The 21,733-nt window shown below is 37.7% G+C and overlaps 1 protein-coding gene and 1 pseudogene across 10 annotated transcripts in view; one reads left to right on the top strand and one right to left on the bottom strand.

Annotated features, from left to right (window-relative positions):
- The window catches only part of NEO1 (neogenin 1), a 209,164-nt gene that overhangs the window by 63,969 nt on the left and 123,462 nt on the right, over positions 1 to 21,733 (bottom strand). The gene's annotated exons all lie outside the window — the stretch shown is intronic.
- Positions 16,702 to 18,397, top strand: LOC109449553 (protein FAM204A; annotated as a pseudogene).

The raw sequence follows: 21,733 nt of genomic DNA, 5'->3' as shown, positions 1-21,733 counted from the left end.
CCCCGCTCTGTTGGGGTGGTTGTCAACAGGGTAAGGCAGGCCCTGGAAACCAGTGGTTTGGCTGCTGCTGCCAGGCAGGGCTCCTCTGAGGTGGAGCATTGTCACTGCACGTGGCAATCTTGGTGGCAAGTGAACAGGAAGGGCCGGTTTGCTCTGCTAGCCTGAAGTTGTGATTTGGGGGGGCAAGTGATGGATGGTAGACTAGTTGGAGATTTAACAGGGAGTTTGGTGAGGTGAAAAAGCAATAAGAAGGTTTGGTAAGTTCTCCACTTATTGCAGGTTAACTGAAAGCCATGACAGAGACAGGAGTGGGCCGTGGCCACCCACACGTCCCTGGCCAGTGGACCCATGTCTATGTTTGGAGGACAAGTGGGAGAGCCTGGTGCAAAGCAAAAGCTTGGGCAGACCAAAACATGACCTGAATTTTTACTGCATTCTCCAAACCACTTATAAATCCCCCAGCCTAGTGGCTTGAGGTACTTGAGCACAATTTCTGACTGACACTTGGCTAAACACTAATGTGTACAGACACGGAGGTTACCCCTAGAAAACCAGGCTTAAAAATAAAAACAAGAAAATTAAAAACAAAAGCTAAGCAGAAGCATCCGTGGCTGCACACTGTGGGGAAGACGGACATCACAGATGTAGCCCAGGCAAGGTTACACAAACCAAAAGAACAACTGCTGTGGGCAACGAGTCAAAACCCATAGTTGCTACGATATGTTACCCCAAAACATCCAATAGTCAACAAAAAAATAAAGAGATGAGCAAAGAAGCAAGAAGTATTAAAGGGCAGTCAGTCTCGGCGAGTCCTGCGATACTAGATTTAACAAAGACTTCAGAGCAGCTATTAAAATACGTTCAGGGAACTACAGGAACCTGTCAGGAGCTACTTAGGCTCTGAGATTTTACCTCATGGAGGTGCTAACAAGACAGTTATTACCGTCCATGGGTGCAGGTGAAGGCACGAGTCTTGCAACAGAGACCGAGAACTTGATCGCTCAGGGCCAGTGCAGCAGCCAGCACTTCCTGTTGGTTCTAGTCAATTCCCCACACCCCCCAAGTCCCACGAAGACAATGCAAAGGGCCCAGGATGGATGCCCGCGCCTTCAGTAGGCTGTTAAGAGAAGGACCCTGGGCTTGAGGGATTCAGCACTTCATAGCAATGGGAGGCAGGCCCCAGACAACAATAGGCCTGCTGCAGGCATCTAATTTAATTGCTGTGGTCAGAGACATCCTTGGTATGGTTTCAGTCTTTTTAAATTTACTGAGACTTGATTTGTGGCACACCACATGGTCTATCTTGGAGACGGTCCCACGTGTGCCTGAAAAGGACCTGTTGGGTGGAGATTCAACAACGTCTGGTCAGGTTGGGTGACAGGGTTGTTCAAGTCACCTATACTCGAACTTTTTCAAAATCTCCAACTACTGTCATTGAATTGTGTATTTCTTCTTTGACTATAACAATTATAAATGCATATGCATATAACAGAGCCCCAAAATACATGAATTCAAAGAAATCTGGGAAAACCCCAAATATCTGGAAATCAAACAATCCACTCCTAAATAACTCAAGGGTCAAAGAAGAAATCACAAGGAAAAAAACCTAAAAATATTTTTAACTGAATGAAAATAAAAACACAACATATTAAAAATTATGAGATGTAGCTAAAGCTGTGCTTAGAGGGAAAGTTAAATACCTTTATCAGAAGAGAAGTCTCACATGAATTACCTAAGCTTCTACCTTACTGTAGAGTGTGTAGCTAAAGTGTTCTCACACACAGAGAGAACGTAATCATGGGAGGTGATGGATTGTTAATTAACTTGATTGTAGGAATCCTTTCACAATGTATACATATATCAAATCTTCATGTTGTACACTTTAAATACATTACCATTTATTTGTCAATTACACCTCAGTAAAGATGGGAAAAAATTTAAATTTTAGCCAAGTTATTAAAAAAAAAAGCTCCGAGACTGAAATACTAGGAGAAAACATAAGTTACCAAATTAAGAATCAAAGAGGAGACACTACCAACCCTATAAATATTCAAAAAGGAATATTTTAAACTTATTTAAAATTTTAATACTTATTTAATATTTTAAAGGAATATTTAAAATTATAAGGAAATATTATAAACAAATTCATGCCAATAAAGCAGACAACTTTGAGGAAATAGAAAATTTCTCAGAAAGATGAAAACATCAAACCTACTCAAGACGAAACAAAATCTGGATAGAACTATAATAGAGAAATTTAATTAATAAACAAAATCTTCCTACAAAGAAAAGTCCAAACCCACTGGACTTCACTGGTAAATGCTTTCAAATATTTAAAAGAGGGCCGGCCCGGTGGCTCAGGAGGTTAGAGCTCCGCGCTCCTAACTCCGAAGGCTGCCAGTTCGATTCCCACATGGGCCAGTGGGCTCTCAACCACAAGGTTGCCAGTTCAATTCCTCGAGTCCCGCAAGGGATGGTGGGCTGCGCCTTCTGCAACTAGCAATGGCAACTGGACCTGGAGCTGAGCTGCGCCCTCCACAACTAAGACTGAAAGGACAACAACTTGACTTGGAAAAAAATATATATATGTTTAAAAGATGAAATAACACTAATTCATCACAACTCTTTCAGAAAACCGAGGAAAAACACTTCCAACTCATTCTGTGAGACCAGTATTACCTTGATATAAAAGCCAAATGTATCACATGAAAAGAAAGCCACAAATCAATATCCAATCATGATCACAGATACAAAATCCATTAACATAATATTAGCAACCGTATTTGGTAACATAGTAAAAGGATTATACACCATGATCAAGTAGGATTTACCAAATGAATCCAAGAGTAGTTTAACATCCCCAAATCAATGTAACACACCATATTAAGAGAAAAAAGAACTACTGATCATCTCAGTAGATGCAGAAAAAACACTTGACAAAATCAAACACCTATTTATGATAAAAACTCTCAACAAACTAGGAAAGGAAGTAAACTTCCTCAACCTGAAAAACCTACAGTGAACATTATACTTAGTGGTAAAAGGAAATGCTTCTTCCCTAAGGGTAGAAGCAAGATGAGGACGCTAGTTCTCATCTCTTATTATCAGGCATTTGTGTGAAGTCCTAGTCAGTGCAAGAAGGGGAGAAAAAGAGAGAAAGTGATAAAGATTAGAAAGGAAGAAGTAATACTGTTTTTATTTATGGATGACGTAGTTATCTAGAAAACCCTATGAATCTATGGGAGAAAAAGGCTACTAAAACTAATAAATAAGTTTAGCAAGGTCATGGGATACAGGTCAATATACTGAAAACCAACTCTATTTTTATATATTAGGAATGAACAATCCAAAAATGAAATGAAGAAAACTACTCCATTCACAATAGGATCCAAAAAGAATAAAATACTTAGGAATAAGTTTAACAAAGAAGTGTAAGATTTGTACCCTGAAAACTACAACACATTGCTGAGAGAAATTAAAGAATATCTAAATACAAAAAGATCTAAATGAAAAGATCTTAATAAATAAATGTTCACGGATTAGAAGACTAAATGTTAAGATGACAGCTCCTCCAAACATGTAATAGAAATGCAAGAGACCTAGAATAGCTGAAACAATTCTGAAAAGAAAAAGGTTGCAGGACTTGCATTACCCGATTTCAAAATCTACTATAAAGCTCCAGTAATCAAGACAGTCTAATATTGGCATATGAATAGGCATATAGATCAGTGGAAGACAACTGAGACTCCAGAAATAAATTCCCAAGTTTATGGTCCATTGGTTGTTGGCCAAGGTGTCGAGAAATCTCAGCGTGAGAAGAACAGTCTTTTCAACAACTGGTGCTGCTTCAACTATGTATCTAGATGCAAAGTAATGAACTTCGACGCTTACTTAACACAAAAACCAGCTGAAAATGGCTCACACACATAATGGGAGAAAGTACAGGTGAAAGCCTGTGTCTTGGGTAAGAATGTGTTCTTACACATGACAACAAATGCAAAGACATGAAAGAAAAAAAAAGATAAATTAGATTCTAATCAAAATAAAAACTGCACTTTAAGAAAAGCACAACTAACTAAATGACAAGCGAAGCCACAGAATGGCAGAAAATATTTCCAAATCATATCTGATAAAGGACTTGGATATATAATTCAGAATATATATTCAGAAGCAGAATATATAATTAACTCCTATAAATCAATAAAACAAGTAATCCAATTTAAAAATGGGCAAAAGACATGAACCCTCATTTCACCAAAGGAACCATACAAAGGACTAATAAACACAAGAAAATGTGCTCAACATCACTAGTCATTAGGAAAATTAAATCACAACCACAATGAGGTACCATTTCACATCCACTAGAATGGCACTAGAATTGTCAAAAGGGTACACAATACTCAGTGTTGGCAAAGACGTGGAACAACTGGAACTCTCACCCTTACTGGGAGGAATGTATTAGTCTTCCAATTGATAAATATGAATTGTCTCCATTTATTATTTGAATCTATAGTATCTTTCAAAAATGTTTCAGTTTTCTGAGCATCAGTTTTGCACTTTTGTTAAATGTATTCCTAAGTATTTTATTCTTTTTGATGTTATTATAAATGAAATTTTCTTAATTTGAATCTCAGATAGCTCACTGCAAGTATACAGAAGTACAAATGATTTTTATATACAGATATTGACTCTTGCTGAGCTCATTTATTAATTTTTCTTTATAATTTTCTACATACACGATAATGTTAATCTATAAATAGAGAGCTTTACTTGCAGTTTCTTAAAAAGTTAAACATAGCATATGACCCAGAAATTCTACTCCTAGGAATCTACCCAAGAGAAATGAAAACAAATGTCCACACAAAGATTTGTATACAAACCTTCATAGAACCATGATTCAAAATAGTCAGAAATTGGAAACAATCCAAATGGCTATCAACTGGTAAATGAGTAAACAAAACAGGTATATCCGTATAAAGGAGTACCTATTCAGCAATTAAAAAGATACAAAACACAGATATATGCTACAATATGGATTAAAACAACAACAACACATTACCCTAAATGAAAGAAGCCAGTCACAAAGACTACATATTATAGGATTCCCATTTTATATAAAATGACTACCAAGGGAAATTTGATAGAGACAGAAAGCAAATCACTGATTACACGTGGCAGACAAACCTGGGGGAATATGGGGGTTGGCAATGTTTTCTATCTATCCTGCAATGATGACTATACAGCTCTACATATATTTACTAAAAATTACTACATCATACACTTACACTGGGTGAATTTTATGGTATGTAAAATCATACTTCAATAAAACTGTTAAGAGAATGGAATGTCTTAGACCAGTTAGTTGGAACTACTAACATACTTTTTTTCCTAGTGTAAAATAGCAATAGTTATAGTTCTAGGACATCTCTGTTGCTCAAAATAACTGAGCTTAAAAAACATCAACCTATTTGAAATCTTCACAAAATTAAAATGTCCAGAAATTACTCTAAGATTTTACAAATGCCAATTAGTTATCAAGGGGCCCAAAGCATAAGTGAATTATATAGATCTCTAGGCCAAATGTAGGAAAAGCCTTTGTTTCTTAAAAAAAGATGTCTGATTATATTAAGGATTATGCTGGTGTCTTTCTCTTCTGCCACCTGAAAATGTTCACTCCTGAAAACGAAATTCCTGATCACATCGCTCCCTGAAACTACCTACAGAATAAAGTCCAAACTCCTCTGTACAGCACTGAGGGCCCTGCGCAAACTGGCTAGGACATGCTGTGCTCTGGGTCGGCCTGGTTACTGAGCACAAATGGACTTTTCAGCCTCGGTGTCCATGCTCACACTGCTACTATGTTTAGAGCAATAAACACCATGTAAATCTGACTGGAGTCAAAGGCAGCTGGGAAATCTGAGAAAAGCTATTACACTTTCAAAGTCTTAGCAACATCAAAAATGCTGCTACCTGCTGCTCAAGTGCTTGGCAGCAGCCTCACACTGGCACTTTCTCTGAAACCTATGACCTCTACAGGCTCTTAAGTGAAACCAAGCGAGCTTATCCATGTGAGATCCTGAAAAGGGGTTACACCCTCCTGATCAAACTTCGTTACTTGACGAAATCATTGGAGCTGTTGAGATATCATTTTCAAAATCCAGCTCCACTGTGGTTGTTTTAATGATCCATTATATTTGTGACCGATAACGTGTCACTTTTAGTGTTTTATAAGTATGACTGTGACCGATCCATCCATCCATCTGTGCACTTGGAACAGTTTCCATATAGAGATGGTCCGATTCTGTGCTGCGCATGCTGCCCCTGGGTAGGGGGAGCCGATGGTCTTCATCTGACACCACTCACACAAGCCACGGGAGCTGTGCGTGGGCACACGTACGCTTCCTCCTGAAACTCAGACTTGGTTCCTTTTTCATAATCTTTCTTTGAAAACAGATTCCTTTGAAAACTTCTTGCAAAATCTTCTGGACACCTTCGAAAGGTAAGAGAGCATCCTGGGGACATGTCTCCCTCCAGCCTCCCTTTCGTTCTTTATGTAAAGGAACTGACTAACTTGGCATTTCCCAGGAGCTTCATTCAGAATTCACTGTTCAGAACTGAGTCCGATTTACACGGTACTTACTGCTCTCCACCTAACAGCAGTGTGAACCAAAGTACAGTTCCCAAGAGCATTTCTTTTGGGAGATGTTGCCAGGTATACGGTAAAAACAGAGAACAATCGTCTTTGGGAGACCGCGGGGAGCTGTCACGCTTATTAGCATGTTAAAGACTCCCACAATTCTACAGGAGAAAAATCTGCTCCGTTTGTTAACCTAGCATTTCTCATTCTTAACGGATCATTTCTCATTCTTAACTCTCTTTATCCCCAAACAGGAACCCAGTCTGTGCAATCCTGAACTAAACGATACCTGAGACAGTGTCCAGCGGAGAACTCCTTGAAGAGAACATCTGCCTGAAAAACCTACCATCACTGTTCAACTACTTCTGTAGGCAGTTTATTTCATATTTTTATTTCAAAGCCCAAACGTAACAAGCTTGTTATAAAAGTAACTTAGATAATACAGAAATACACAACATAAAAGGGTTAAAGTTCTGCTTTTCATCATTTCCGCAATACCGCTGTTAAGTCTGGCGTTCATTCTCCAAATATTTTCCTTTTCAGTGATACACTGACATACACATAAACCTACACGTAACGACACATAAATATGAGAACGGAATGAAACCACACATGTTGCTTTGCACACTGTTGTACGATGTAACAAGTCTTTGAGTTCCCACGTCAGTATATATAAACAAACCTCATTATTCTCAAGTGGTCTGTAATATAACTGTAACATGGTTTATTTCATCATCCCCTTATTGTTACTTACATTTAGTCTGCTTCCATGATTTATTTATTCATTTTGGCTACGTCAGGCAATGTTTCTGTGAACTTTCCTATACATGTGCCTTTGTGCACATGTGTAAATATTCCCGTAAGGTGATTTTGAGAAGTGAAAATGCTGAGCCAAAGGTCTGTATATTTGAAAGCTTGAGAGCTGATGGCAAATAACCTTCTGAAAGTCTACTTTGGCTTCTGTTTTAGGGCAGAAGGCCAAATACTTTCTGGGTCCAGCACTCCATAAATACTGCCCCCCACCCACCACAAACAGGACAAGAAATAGGAACGTGAAGTCCGTTTTGGACAAAGCTAAGAGAGCTCTGTAATCCCAACCCACAATGTGTGAAAAAGGTAGATAGGAGAAAGGTAAATTAATTAAATGAACAGCATCAATCTAAGTACCCCCAGAGGGATGGACTCATGAGACTCAACCCAACTGTCCGTGAAGGACTGGCAGCACGTTAGGAGACAGGGCTGATGTGGGGACAGAGGGATTAGGAGCTATCACACCTGGAGACAGGAAAAACTAAGTCACAGAGGTTCTGGGCTCAGAGGTGACCAACGGGGGTGGAGACCACGTACTGAAACACGGAATGCCCTATCTTCCTCCTCAACCAGGCTTACTACCACTAGACAAGAGAATGAAGCACCCCTGGCTGGAAAATCTGAGCAGAAGCAGAGAAGACATACAAATATTGCTATGTTGCTAGATCAGGTCGTGGCCACAGTAACAAAAAAGACTGACTACCCAATTGTTCCATAATAAAAGCCAAGTAGTTAAAAAGCTTTATCCCAAAAGTTTAAGGAAAAACCAGGTATCTGTACAGCCTCAAAGTACAGCTCCTAAAATATTTATTAATTACAGAGAGGAAAAAAATAACTTTACAATGGAGAAAGCTGGCAGACACTACCTTAATTAACCACATGATCGAGTTGACATTACTGAATAATAAGGCATACTGGTATCATGTGCCCCTTATATGGATGTGTTGAAAAGGGCACAACAATTCTGCAGTATTTGTCAAAAATAAATAAATAAATAAATAGATAGATAAAGAAATCCATAACCTTAAAGCAACCACAAGAAAATACCAGACAAGCGCCAAGTGAGAACATTATATACCTAATACCTGACCAGTGATTCTCAAAAGTGTCATGGGCATAATGGACAAGGAAGGACTGAAAAACAGTCACAGGCTGAAGTAAACTAAGGAGATGTGACAACCAAATGCAATGTGGGATCCAAAGTTGGATCCTAGAACAAAAAAAGGACAATATCACACTCTTAAATATGAATCAATTGCCAGATTACTTTCAAGTATTTGAGGGTAGTTCTCTTCTTTTGATTGACAGTTCCCAGTTCTTTCTTCTGATCTCTTTATAACATGGTTTCAAAACCTTTCTATAAACTCTTAAAATGAAGTGGCCAAAATATACATAAGGATGCTATATACTTTGTGTCGTTGTAATTAAAGATTAAAATAGCTTCTAGGCATCTGCATCACACTGATGAGACCTACTGAGCTAGCAATAACTTAAAGGCCATAAGACTTCTTACGTGGTACTAAAAAGAATTGATTTCACTATGCTATCCTGCACTTTACATAATGTTGAAAATTATATACTGCTTGTACAGAGCGATATGATAAAAATGTTTTACTTGTGTAGAGCTATGATAATAGTGATTATATTAGCATTAACTTATGTGAACCTTTAGATACATTTCAATAAGATAGTTGAAAAGAGAAATTTATACTTGTTAGCGTCATTGATTTTCCTTAAGGTTTTTCTGGCTAACTTCTGCTCTTCCAAAGTGTTATTTCAAATCTTGTATTTTTCCGTATTAGAACGTCCACTTAGTTTTTTCTTTTTTTTAATATTTCCATTTCTTTATTGAACTACCATTTGTTCTATCACTACATTCATGTTTTCCTTTATATCCTTGAACATATTTTAATAGCTGCTTTAAATTCCTTGTCTGGTAATTTCACAATGTCTGCCATTTCTGGGGTTTGTTTTCTACTGATTGACTTTTCTCCAGGTTATGGTTCAAATTTTCCTTTTTAAAACTACCTGTTGGTTGTTTGGATTTTGTTATTTTCCTTAAGTAGAGTGTTGAACTTTGTTCTGGCAGGCAGTTATCCTTGCAGATTAAATTGTTCCTTTGAGGTTTGTTTTAAACTGTTAGGCTGATTCTACACTAGCCTTGAATCTAGAGCTATGTTTACCCTACTTTTAAAATATAGCTTTTCTGCAGGCTCCATTGAGTACCTGGGGTGTTCAACAAAGTTTCTTTAATCTGATTGGATAGAATGTGAACATTTTTCAACCCTGTGTATGCTCCAGTAATTTCTCAGCTCTTCAGTAATTGTTCTTTCCTTAGAAAACGTTCTTTGTCTGGGCTTGCAGAGTCTTGCTCTGTGTAGATACAGTTTAGTGTTTAGTAAAAGACTCAAGGGGAACCCTATACAGCTTTCTTGAATTTCTCTGTACATCTCTCTTCTTTCCAGTAGCCTGCCCTACAAATCTGAACTATCTTTTTAGCCCTAAACTCTGATCTCTGCTTCCTTAGCTCATTGAGTCTGCTCCCCTCCCCCAACCCTGCACTGTAATCTAGAAAGTGCTTCCAGGTAGAAAGCTGGGGGTAACTATGGGGCTCAGCTCATTTGTTTCCATTCTCTTAGCGATCATGGTCCTGCAAATAGTCTAAAACTATTTATTTCATACATTTTGCCCAATTTTCTAGCTGTTTATATATCAGGCAGGCTAGTCCAAAACTAGTTACTCTGTCATGGCCAGCAGTACAAGTTCCAAATGTTTTTAAGATATTATAATAATTATCAATACTCTTTCAAAGAAGTACCACTGTAATTGAAAAAAACACTGGATTAAAAACATTTCTATTTAATTAAAATGCCAAATTTTTGGTTAATAAATTGCCCTTCCAACAGTAATAGTGCTCCCTCTATCTTACAAAGTTTACTGCTTTTTGAGGCAGGCTGTTTAAAAAAACAAAGCAAAACAAAACAAAAAAAAAACATTTCTAAACTCTGGACATTATAGGAAACATTTATGTATTTTTACTTTGTTATATTCATTTGTTTCCTTTGCAGGTACTAATATCTATGACACATTCAATAAATGTTTGTTCAATGGCTAAATAAATAAAAAACATTTAAGACAAAATATGTAACTGTGGGGATATGAAGAACTTTAAACTATGAATTTATATCCTAAAAAAAACTTTTCAAGCTGAATTTCTCAAGAAGACTCATGTCTAACTAAACAAGACATGAAAATAGACTTTTACATAAAATTAGTCAGCTCTCCCTAACACTCTAAGATAAAGTAAAAGTAATACTTTTATTAGCCAAAAAAGGCAAGAATGCTTATATGTAGTCAGGTAAACATGTTATTCAACTTCCAAATTAATCTTAAATTATTTTTCTTCAATTTGTAAAAATTTCACCCACTTTATTTGCTTTTTCAAATAAAAGTTACATGTATCCAACACTCGGTTTCACAAGATGAGTCTTCAAGTTTTCTTATTAGTTTTGAATCCATATAAGAATCTACATTTCCAACTCCATTGTACTATTAACAGTCTAGCCAGCCCTGGTTAGGGCTAATGAAGTACTCAATGGTTGGTGCCCACGATGCCCAAACTGCACTCTCGATCCTGAACAAAAGGACAATTGCTCTATGGCTACAGAAAACACTGCTAATCCCAGTCAGGCTCCTGGGCACGGATGTGGAATGACCAGCCTGAAGAAGAGCACCACTCCAGGAGCTAAAACAACAAACAGCTGTCCTACTGATGAGTGGGGCGCCAGATTCTTATAAAAACGGAGTTCACAACTTCTCAACTTTTCAATAATTCTTTCTTCTCCACCTCTTGTATTACCTTATACTTTAAGTCTGATTTGCAAAAAAAAAACACTTAGTGAAAGCAATCTGGCATTTCAGATAACATCTACAAGTTAATGTCATCGTAATACCAGTAGGCCAAACAAAGAGATAAGCTATTTTTTATAAAGCCATTGGAAAGTCAATCAAAACTGCTACAGGTGCTTGTCCCATTGTGAAATAATCATAAAAATATATGCATGAAAGTTCAAGTATCTCAGTATTCATCCTTCAAACTTCTCTACTGGGTCCTACTCCACAAGTCTGATGGAGAAGTTAATTTTCCCTGCCTGTAAATAGCTCAAACAAAGCAATCAAAAAACCTTGAGAAGCACCGAAAAATACCGAGAGTCCAATAAAACAACTGTTCCTTCAGATTAAAGACATTCAAATGAAGCATTTACACTCAACGGGGAAACAACAATTATACTACACTATTAATCATAGCATTTTATTAAAAATAAAAACACTAACAGAATGTGAGAAGTGCTGCAAATTATTTGCTCCTGAGAGTAATCTGTCACATAAAGGAACTACTGAAAACTATGTGGCAGTTACAATGAGATCAAGGCTGTACAATGGTTGTTCCCAATGGCGTCTCTTCAAAAGATTAGGCATATTTCATGGAAGCTCATAAGTGAGAAGCATGAGAAAAAGACAGATGTCTTCCCCCTTTCCCAAACCAATACAATTCACCACTATCCCCAAATTTAAGATATAATGATATTGAATTAAGGAGAACTAAACTAGAGGAACAATGCTACACAATGGTGATGATTTAGGCTTAGCATCCTATTATACGGTCACAATCTGATGTACAAACATCTGCTTCCAGGAGACTCATATAAATACGTGTAACCCCCCGCACTATCCCATTCTGCTGGACACTCCACATGGGAGTTAGTGTTAAAAAACTTAAGATTTTCATAGATTCTAAAGTTTCAAAGTAGAGATGAGAAAGATGCTTTAGAAAACCAGAAGCAGATTTTAGAGTAAGGAATAATTTTTTAAACATAAAGTTCTATTCAACAGGAGCATGGGCTATCTCATGCAAAAGAATGCCCCACCCCTGGAAAACAGTACAGACAAGCACCGTACAGCTAACATTTGTAATTCTGAAATTCTATGATTTTCTGGAACAGAACAAATGGTATTGCTGATAAACCTTAGGGATTCTATATTTAATAAATCACTTGTTTGAAGTGGCATAAACCTCATTGTTATGAACTATCAAAAAGATGCCTTATAATCAAATTGTTTTGTGAAATTATGATGTGAATTTGAAGACCTGACACATATACGCTATTTTCCTTCTAGGTTTATATGACAGAAACAATGATTTCTTTGATGCCTATGTTTGTTTTTGGAATCACCTTCCATATTATGATCTATTATTTTTCAACTTCTAGAAAAGAGAAAACAAAATGTATATTTAGTATGAAAATGACTCCCAAATGTTCTGAATCTCCTTGAAATTTTCATGCTAACTCAAATACTTTTATTGATGCCAGCATAATGAGGAGCCCCTAATTAATTCTAAAATTATTTTGCCATTTCCTAGATATTCACAAATATTAATCCCAACAGCAGGATTAAAACAGATGTGCTCAAGATCCCTACTCATATTTAAATAAATTCCACACAAATATATAAGTCACCAGCCTTGATGTAGAAATTTACTTGAAAAGATGCATTTCTAAATTAAAGACAAAAATTAAACTGAACAAATACACATTAATTATTTAATAATGCTATTTATTGGAATGGCACATGTCAGGCAATACCAGGCATCATTAAGGTAAGTGCCACAAATGAGAAAAGGCACAAACCCTTCTCCCAGTGACCTTACAATTTAATAGGGAAGAATTGTGCACCTCAAATGACTGTATTGTACGAAAAGTAGAAAGTTGACAGTGTTAGAAAAGAGATCACATAAATGTAAAATGAGGTAAAATGTAAGAAATTTGTTTCTGCTGAAAGAGGACCAAGAATACTGCAGCTGTGGCATTTAAAACTGGGCCTTGAAAGACATACAGAGTTTGGTTCTGGTAGAAAGGAATTGTATCTTATGAGCAAAGCAACTTCAGTGACAAAGTGTAAAGCAAGTGGTGGGCAGAAGCTATACATCCACAGTACTACTAGCGTTTAAATGGATCTGTCTGTCAGTCAGACAGGCTAGGTTCATATCCCAGCTCTGCTACATATATTAGCTGTGTGATCCTGGTAGGTTATGTAATGGTTTTAAACTTCATTTTTCTTAAGTATACACACAAATAAAAACAACATCCACTTTACTGTGTTGATGTAAGGATTAAATGAGATAATATATTGGAAGCATTTAGCATGTTCCTTGGCACAAAGCGTTCAATTAATATCAACTTACTATTATCAATAGTGATAAATCTATTTTGTTAATCGAAGGTGAATGACATTGAATCAAATTGGACTGAACATACAAGTCTACCTTTTCTTCCAACCAAAATCTTTTGAAATTACAGAGAAAAAAAAACTTGAATAAAAAAAGATGCCATCCTTAAAACTGAAATGTTGATAAATTCATAAAAGATAGAAAGTGGTCTGGTGAAAACAAAAGAATAGAGAAAATGTAGAGCCAAATGTGGCAGAGGAGAAAACAGTTTTCAAATGAGCAGGTCAGAGCAAAACCAGACATGTTCTATAGGCATGAGAAAACACATGCGTAATTAAGTGAAAAACTATCTTTGGAACACCAGGGCCAGAGAGGCTCACCTTTCCTCTCATATTGAGCCACATACTGCCCTGGTTTTACCCAGACCTGAAACCTTAAAACATCTTTCCCCCAAAAGAGTCCTTAGGGTAAACTTTTACTACTTGATTCTACATCAGTCAGCAGCAGGCAAACAAGGACAAAGATAAATATGTATAAAAAGCTGGAATTAACACAATGAATGTGAGGTACAAAACTCAATAAAAGAAATAATCAAGGGAACAGAATAAATAAGCAAAAAGGAGAAAATTGTAAAAGATGTGAAAGATTTGAACCATAAAATAGTAAGTCATTCTTTTAAAAACTTTTCAAGATCCTGGAAATTAAAAACGAGCAGGCGAGTTGTCAGGTTCAGTCCTCGCAAGTACAGAGCTTGAAAGTCATCATTCCTGCCCTAAAACAACAAAAGCTGGGCAAACCTCAAATGCATGAAACTTAAAATGAATGCCTTTTCTTGGATTCATCAGAGACCTGAAATTACAAGGCAAACTGCCACCCCAAATCTGGGGAGACAGGTGCGTCCGGAGATTCAGCAACCGAGATCTGTTTACCTGAAGCAAAAGGCATCGGTCCCATAAAAAGATACAGTAGGAACATTTAACTGGTAATTTTGATAAATTTCTGGAGGTTGCGTATGACCTAGTATGAGAATAAGAAATTCCTGGGGTCTGCAGTCTTAGCAGTGACACTGTTTTTGTGGGCTTTCCACTCCAGGAATTCCTTCTCACCATGAGGATCCAAAAAAATCCTCCTCTCTTAGGCAGTGGGAGGGGAAGAACCACTGTGAAACAAGCCCAGAGTCTTTTCCACAGCCAAGGCCTCCTTTCCTGAGGAAAAGACTTTGTTAGAGCACAACTCTCAAACCTTATCACCACTGGAGGAAAGGAGGTCCTACCTGCTGTGACTTCCTTCCTGTTTCACCTGAGGGCGGAGGGGAAAATCCAACAACCCAGTCAACATGGGACAGGGCTTCAAGGAAACAGATCGGGAACACTATAGGCAGGGAAGGGAGAAGGAAGAAGAGGGAAAAAAACTACACCATTGGACACTTATGAAGGTCATAGCCATGAGGCATAGGTCGACTTAAAGTCTGAGACTTAATCAAAAGATTGTAAAATGGTCCTCTTCCTCCACATCTTAAGGCCACACAAATGGGGCTCAAGTATATTAGTGGATTTCAAGTAAAATAACCGCAAGAAACACTCCCTTTGAGGAACAGAACACAGTCAAGTTCTGAAGTCGGGTGGAGGCCAAACACCAAGTACACCAGGTAATCTGAAGCCTCTGGTATCTATAGCTACAAAAACATTAAACACAACCCAACCCCTAAGTAGATTAACATAAATCCTCACACTACAGGCCTATTTACTTCAGTTCCATTACCTGATACAAGATACCCAACTTCCAACAACAAATTATAAGGCATACCAAACGGCAAGAAAAAAACACACAAAGAATCTGAAGAAATGAAACCACCATCAGAACAAAATACATGACATAGTGGTAGAAATTACCAGAGGGGGAATTCGAAGTAACTATGACTAATATGCTAAAGACTCTAATGAAAAAAGTAGATAACATACAAGAACAGATGAGTAAACAGAGAGACAGAACTCAAAGAATCAGGAGGTGCTAGAAATAAAAAACACAGTAACAGAAAAGATGAATGCCTGTAATGTTCCCATGAGCATACTTGACATGGCTGAGGAAAGCATGAGTCAACGAGAAGGCAGGTCACAGAAACTTCCCAAACTGAAATGAAGAGAGGGGGAAAAAAATGAAACAAACAAACAACCAACCAAAAAACCCCAGAACATCCGAAAACTGTGGGACAATATCTAAAGGTGTAAAATGAAATACCAGAAGGAGAACAAAGAAGGAATTGAAAAGAAATACTTGAAGTCAGAATAGCTGAGAACATTCCAAAATTAATGACAAAGACCAAACCACAGATCTAGGAGATTCAGAGAACACCAAACAAGATAAATATTTTAAAAATTCATACCTAATCAAATCATATCATATTAAAAAACCAAAGACAAAGAGAAATTTTTGAAAGAGTCAGAGGAATAAAAATCACCTGCAGAGGAACAATAAAAAATTACAGTGAACTACTTATCAGAACCACATAAGAAATAAGAGAGAATACTTAGTGTTGAAAAAAAACAAAACAAAAAACCACCAACCTTGAATTCTATATCCAGAAAAACTATCCTTCAAAAAATTTTCTCAAACAAAAATTGAAGGAATCATCGCTAGCTGACCTGCCCTGAAAGAGATGTTAAAAGACATTCTTCAAGCAGAAGAAAATGAAACAGGTTAAGAAACTTGGACCTACATACAAAAGAGCGTTAGAGAAAGAATAAATGAAGGTAAGATAAAATCTTTTATTTTTCTTATTCTTAACTGATCTAAAAGGTAACTATTTGTTCAATAATGTGGATAAGTGAAATGAATGACAGAACACACAAGGGGTGGAAAGAAGGAACTGAGAATACACTGTTAGACAACATCTGCAACTACAATGGAAGCAGTAATAGTGTTATTCAAAGAACGGACTTAGAGGTCTTCTGATGGCTGCAGGGCTGTGGGCTCCTAACGTGTCAGCAGGGCTGATGGTGTGGCTGGCTCCCGGCTGGTTCCGGCGATGGGGAGGGCCGGTGTGGAGAGGGAGGTAACCAGTGTGGGCAACCTCACAGCCTTTCGCCTGAGCCACACAGCGTGGGTCAGCAAAGCCCCCGGCCTCCAATATGCCGGGAAGGGGCTTTGCAGCACCTTCTCCATCCTGTTGGTGGGAGAGGTATTCTCCGTCCCCCAGGCCAAAGTAAGAGGGTGGTGAAGGCTTCTGGTCAGGGAAGCAAGCTCCTGTTCACAACTGCTGTAGCCCGTGAAAGTGCTGCAGTGAAGGGGAGGGTCAGCAGGTAAGCCATCCTTAACCAGAACCTTCCACGCTCAGTGCTGTGCTGGGGACAGGATTCCCCCGTTTGGGGAAAGTGTCACACTGCCACCAGAGAGACTGCAGAGTTCCGGGTTGTGCAGCCAAGCAGGCAAAGGGTGGCCTTTCTAGAGCCACCCTCTTGCAGTCTTGAACCTCAAGAAAAGGTGTGGAGAGTGCTGCGACCTCCTGGCCTAATGGAAAGTGTTGTTAAGTTGAATTCTGAAGATGAAGACACGTTAGAGAACTCTGGGCCTAACTTACAGGAAGATAAAGAAGACAGGACCACACCAGAGATCTCAGACTTCCCTACGTACGGACAGAAAACTGAAGCAGAGGCTCATGTAAATGCCTATGAACAGTGCCCGTCGGGAATTCCCTTACATACGTGCAATATCAACACTTCCATAAAAAACACTCGGAACAGAAAACCTCAACTTCGAGATTCAGAAGAAAAAAAACCAAAATGCTCCAGAAAAGGTAAATTGAAGAATGAAGAATCTCAGCGATAACAGTATTCAAGTGAAACCCAGGGGGAGTGTTATGGAGAGTGTGACATTTTCCTCAGTTCTTGTCTTCTTGACGGTAAGAATTCAGTCAAGGGACAGGGATTGTGCAGCATCGGACAGGAAGAAGTTTGTTAGCAAAGCAGATACACTCCAAGGATTGTGGAGCGGCTGTCCCAAGAGAGGGAAGCAGCCTCTCCCTACACTGTGGGAGAGTTTTTATCTCTGTGGGTAGAACTGTCTCCCCTGCTCCCTCTCCAGCACTTCTCACTCTCTGGCTGGCACAGGTCCTACTCCCTTCTTGCTCCCATGGTTGTCTGAGCTCATTACCATGGCCCTGAGGAGCAGGGCGTACCTTCTGATAAGCGGGATGTTTTCCCATCCCTCTCTGGCATTTTTCCTTCTTTTTGCTTTAGGGCACCTGGGCGCCCGCTGTCCTGCTGAGCCAGCTGTTTTGTGCCCGCCTGTTTACGATACCCTGCAGAGCGAGGTATCTGTGACTTAAGTAGGAGCAGCCACAGGGGGCCTCCTAACAGGGGCCGGTTTCCTCCTCCTGCTCATTCTACCTTTCTACATACCCTATCAGAAGGAACTTAAATCAGTATTTTGCAGTCAATGACCGGTCAGAACCTCCTATTAAAAATAAAAATAATTGACAAGTCGGACCTTGAAAAGAGCATAGAATGGGCTGTGGAAGAGTAGAGCATTGAGAAGGCTGAGGAAGTGCAACCAGCGAGCTACCTTAGAGCTTGATGCAAAAACTGCCAAAACAATTGCCTGCCACAACTTTGTAAAAGCCAAAAAGGAAGCTGAAAATTCATAGGGTGCTTGAAATAAAGAAGAAACTTGCATGGGGATGTGACACAAAGATGAGAAACCAAAGCAACATGGGATATCTGTAACTTGCCGGAGCCCTTCAAGACACAGCATCTTGACTTGACTTTTCTCTTGCATCTTCAATTGCTCAATTTACTGGAAAGATTTTCCTGCTTATGTTAAGTACGTTCATAGAAGTAGAAAAAATAAGCATAAAACTTGGGAGTTGATTATCAAATCTTTTCAATCTTTTTCTAAAGAGTTCATCCTATTGAAGTGAATAGAACTGAGTGTTCTGTTATTTGTGCAAGGAATCTAAGCATACATACAGGGGAAAAAAGACAGGACTTTATTTATGTACACCTACAGTACAAAATCAGTTTTACTTTTCATCCGTTTGGCACAGCATAGCCTATAGGCCTTGTGCTTCCTTATCTGTACTCCGTGTAACTGCACTTATCCTGGAATTGTGTTTTAAGATTGGCATTTGTTTATAACGGATTAGTCATAAATGCACGAAAGTCTCAATTGATACTGTCTTACAAATGACTTTATCTTAATATTATGAAAGTAATTATTGGTTCATTGGATGCAGCAGAGTTGATACTTCACAATGACATAATGAAAGCAACTGATTAAAAAAATGGACTTAACATTAGTTAAAACAGATAGTGTAAAATCTAGGGCAACCATTGAAATATTTTTAAAAGAAATACAATTAATACTCTAAGAGAGGAGATGAAAGAGAATTATATAAAATATCCAAAAATACTATGGAAAACAGTGGCATTCCTCAAAAATATAAAAATAAAAATAGAATTCATATGATCCAGCAATTCCACTTCTGGGTGTAAACTCATTAAGCACTGAAAGCAGGTGTCAAAGAGATATTTGCACACCTATGTTCAGAGCAGTATTATTTACAATAACTAAAATGTGGAAGCAACCCAAGCATCTGGCAATGGATGAATGGATAAGCAAAATGTGGTCTAGACACACAATAGAATATTATTCAGCCTTAAAAGCGTAGGAAATTCTGACACATGCTACTTTCTGTCATTGACAGAAAGTAAAATGGGGTTGCCAGGAGCTGAGGGGAAGGGAAAATGGAGAGTTATTGTTTAATGTGTATAGAGTTTCAGTTTTGCAAGATGAAATGATTCTGGAGATGGATGGCAGTAATGGTTGCACAACAATGTGAATGTACTTAGTGCCAATGGTGGTGCACTTAAAAATGGTTAAGATAGTCAATGTTATGTTACATGTATTTTAACACAATTAAAAAAATGGGAAAAAATATTGGCAGCAGAAAATAACAAGATAGAGAAGAGGAAGTGGAGGACAAGGGTAGCTAGAACAAGAAACCATGGGCGTGGGTACTTCTAGTTTAGGATAGTATTCAAGGAATCAAAGGAGCAGTGAACAGGAAGCAGATTACAAATTCTGCCCTGTCCAAGGAGGCTCAGTTGAACTAGAAACATCTTTTTATAACAGATTAGAACAATGATGCCAAAATTTCGAGTAGGAAGATCTCTTTTTACATAAACGATGTTTTTGAAGATCTTCATGTGTTAGTGGTTGTAGTTTAAATATCCTTTGATTAGAAAACCACATGACTAAAAGTTACAATGAATTCAGAAAAAAAAGTAAAGGGATGGAGAATGATATACAATGCTAACACTAATCCAAAGAAAGCTGGGGGGAAAAAGAAACTGAATTGAGAAGTAAAAAAAAAAAAGAAAACTGGAATAGCTAGCTATATTAATTTTAGACAAAGTAGACTTCACAACAAGGAAGATCATCAGGGATAAAGAAAGGCATTACATAATAATAAAGTTACCAGTTCTCAAGAGACCACATAAAAATTCTAAACATGTATGCACCCAACAAAAGAGTGTCAAAATACATGAGGCAAAAATTGATAGAACTGCAAGGAGAAATAGGTAAATTCATTATTATAGCTGGAGAATTTAAATACCCTTCTGTCAGCAAATCACAGATCAAGCAGGAAGAATATTAGTAAGGAAATAGATGCCCTGAACAGCATTATCAATCATCTTGATCTAACTGACATTTATAAAATATTCCAACTAACAGTAACAGAACACACACTGTTCTTAAACTTACATGGAAAATTCACTAAGAGAAAATCTGGACCATGAAACACTAGAATAGAAATCATATAAAGTATGTTCTGACCACAATGGAGGTAAATGGGAAATAAGTAACAGGAATGTAGATGCAAAAACCCCACATATTTGGAAATAAATACGCATTTAAAGTTTCAAACAAGCAGAAGAAAGGAAATAATAAAAATTAGTGCAACAACCAATGAAAATTAAAACAGGTAAACAGATAAAATAAGACTAAAAGCTAGTTATTTGAAAATATCAATAAACTGATAAACCTCGATCATGTGCCAAAAAAAAAAAGCCACAAATTACTCATATCAGATATGAAAACGAGGCCATTACCACTGATTTTTATAGGCATTAAAAAGATAGTAAGGGAATACTACAAACAACTCTATGCCCACGTATTTGATAACTTAGATGAAATAGACTAATTCTTTGAAAAACAAACTATGAAAACTCACACAAGGGGAATTAGATAACCTTAACAGCTCTATGTCTATTCAAGAAGAGTCAATAATTAAAAATCTTCTATAAAGAAAGCAACAGGCCCAGATGGTTTTACTTGTGAATTCTACCAAGCACTTAAGAGATTAATCATACTAATTCTCCACACTCTCTTCAAGAAAACAGAAAGAGAGAGAACATTCCTAAGTCATTCTGTAGAGAACATTACCCCATTATCAAAACCAGATAGACATTATCAGAAAACTACAAACCAATGTATCTTATGAATGCAGACACAAGAATCCTTAAGAAAATATTAGCAAATGATTGAATAAATACATAAATGAGGGAGATCAGACAAATCTCTGGTGCAAAAGAATTCCAAATAGCTTATATAGATACTCTGCCCTCAGGAAGAGGAGCCTAACTCCCCACTCTTTAAGTGTGGGCTGTGTACAGCAACTTCCTTCCCAAGTGTGTATGTGGAAAAGGAAAAAAGGAGTCACTTCACAGTGGAGACACCTGACAAACACCATTTCAGCCAGGTGATCAGGGTCAACATCCATGGTGATCAGTAATGTTGACAGTATATACCCTTCATGTGATGAGAATGGAAATTTACCTCTTTGATCCTCCTCCAAAAATATCTGTATTCCCAGTACAACCATGAGAAAAATATCAGACAACTATCTTAACTGAGGGACATTCTACAAAATACCTGACCAATGCTCCTCAGCACTGTCAAGGTCATGCAAAACAAGAAAAGTCTGAGAAACTATCACAGACAAGGGGAGCCTAATGAGTTATGATGACTAAATGTGATGTGGAATTCTGGGTACGATC

The sequence above is a fragment of the Rhinolophus sinicus genome, linkage group LG03 (genome assembly GCF_036562045.2).
Source record: "Rhinolophus sinicus isolate RSC01 linkage group LG03, ASM3656204v1, whole genome shotgun sequence".
NCBI classification, from domain to species: Eukaryota; Metazoa; Chordata; class Mammalia; order Chiroptera; family Rhinolophidae; genus Rhinolophus; species Rhinolophus sinicus.
This window is presented reverse-complemented; position numbering and strand designations above follow the sequence as displayed.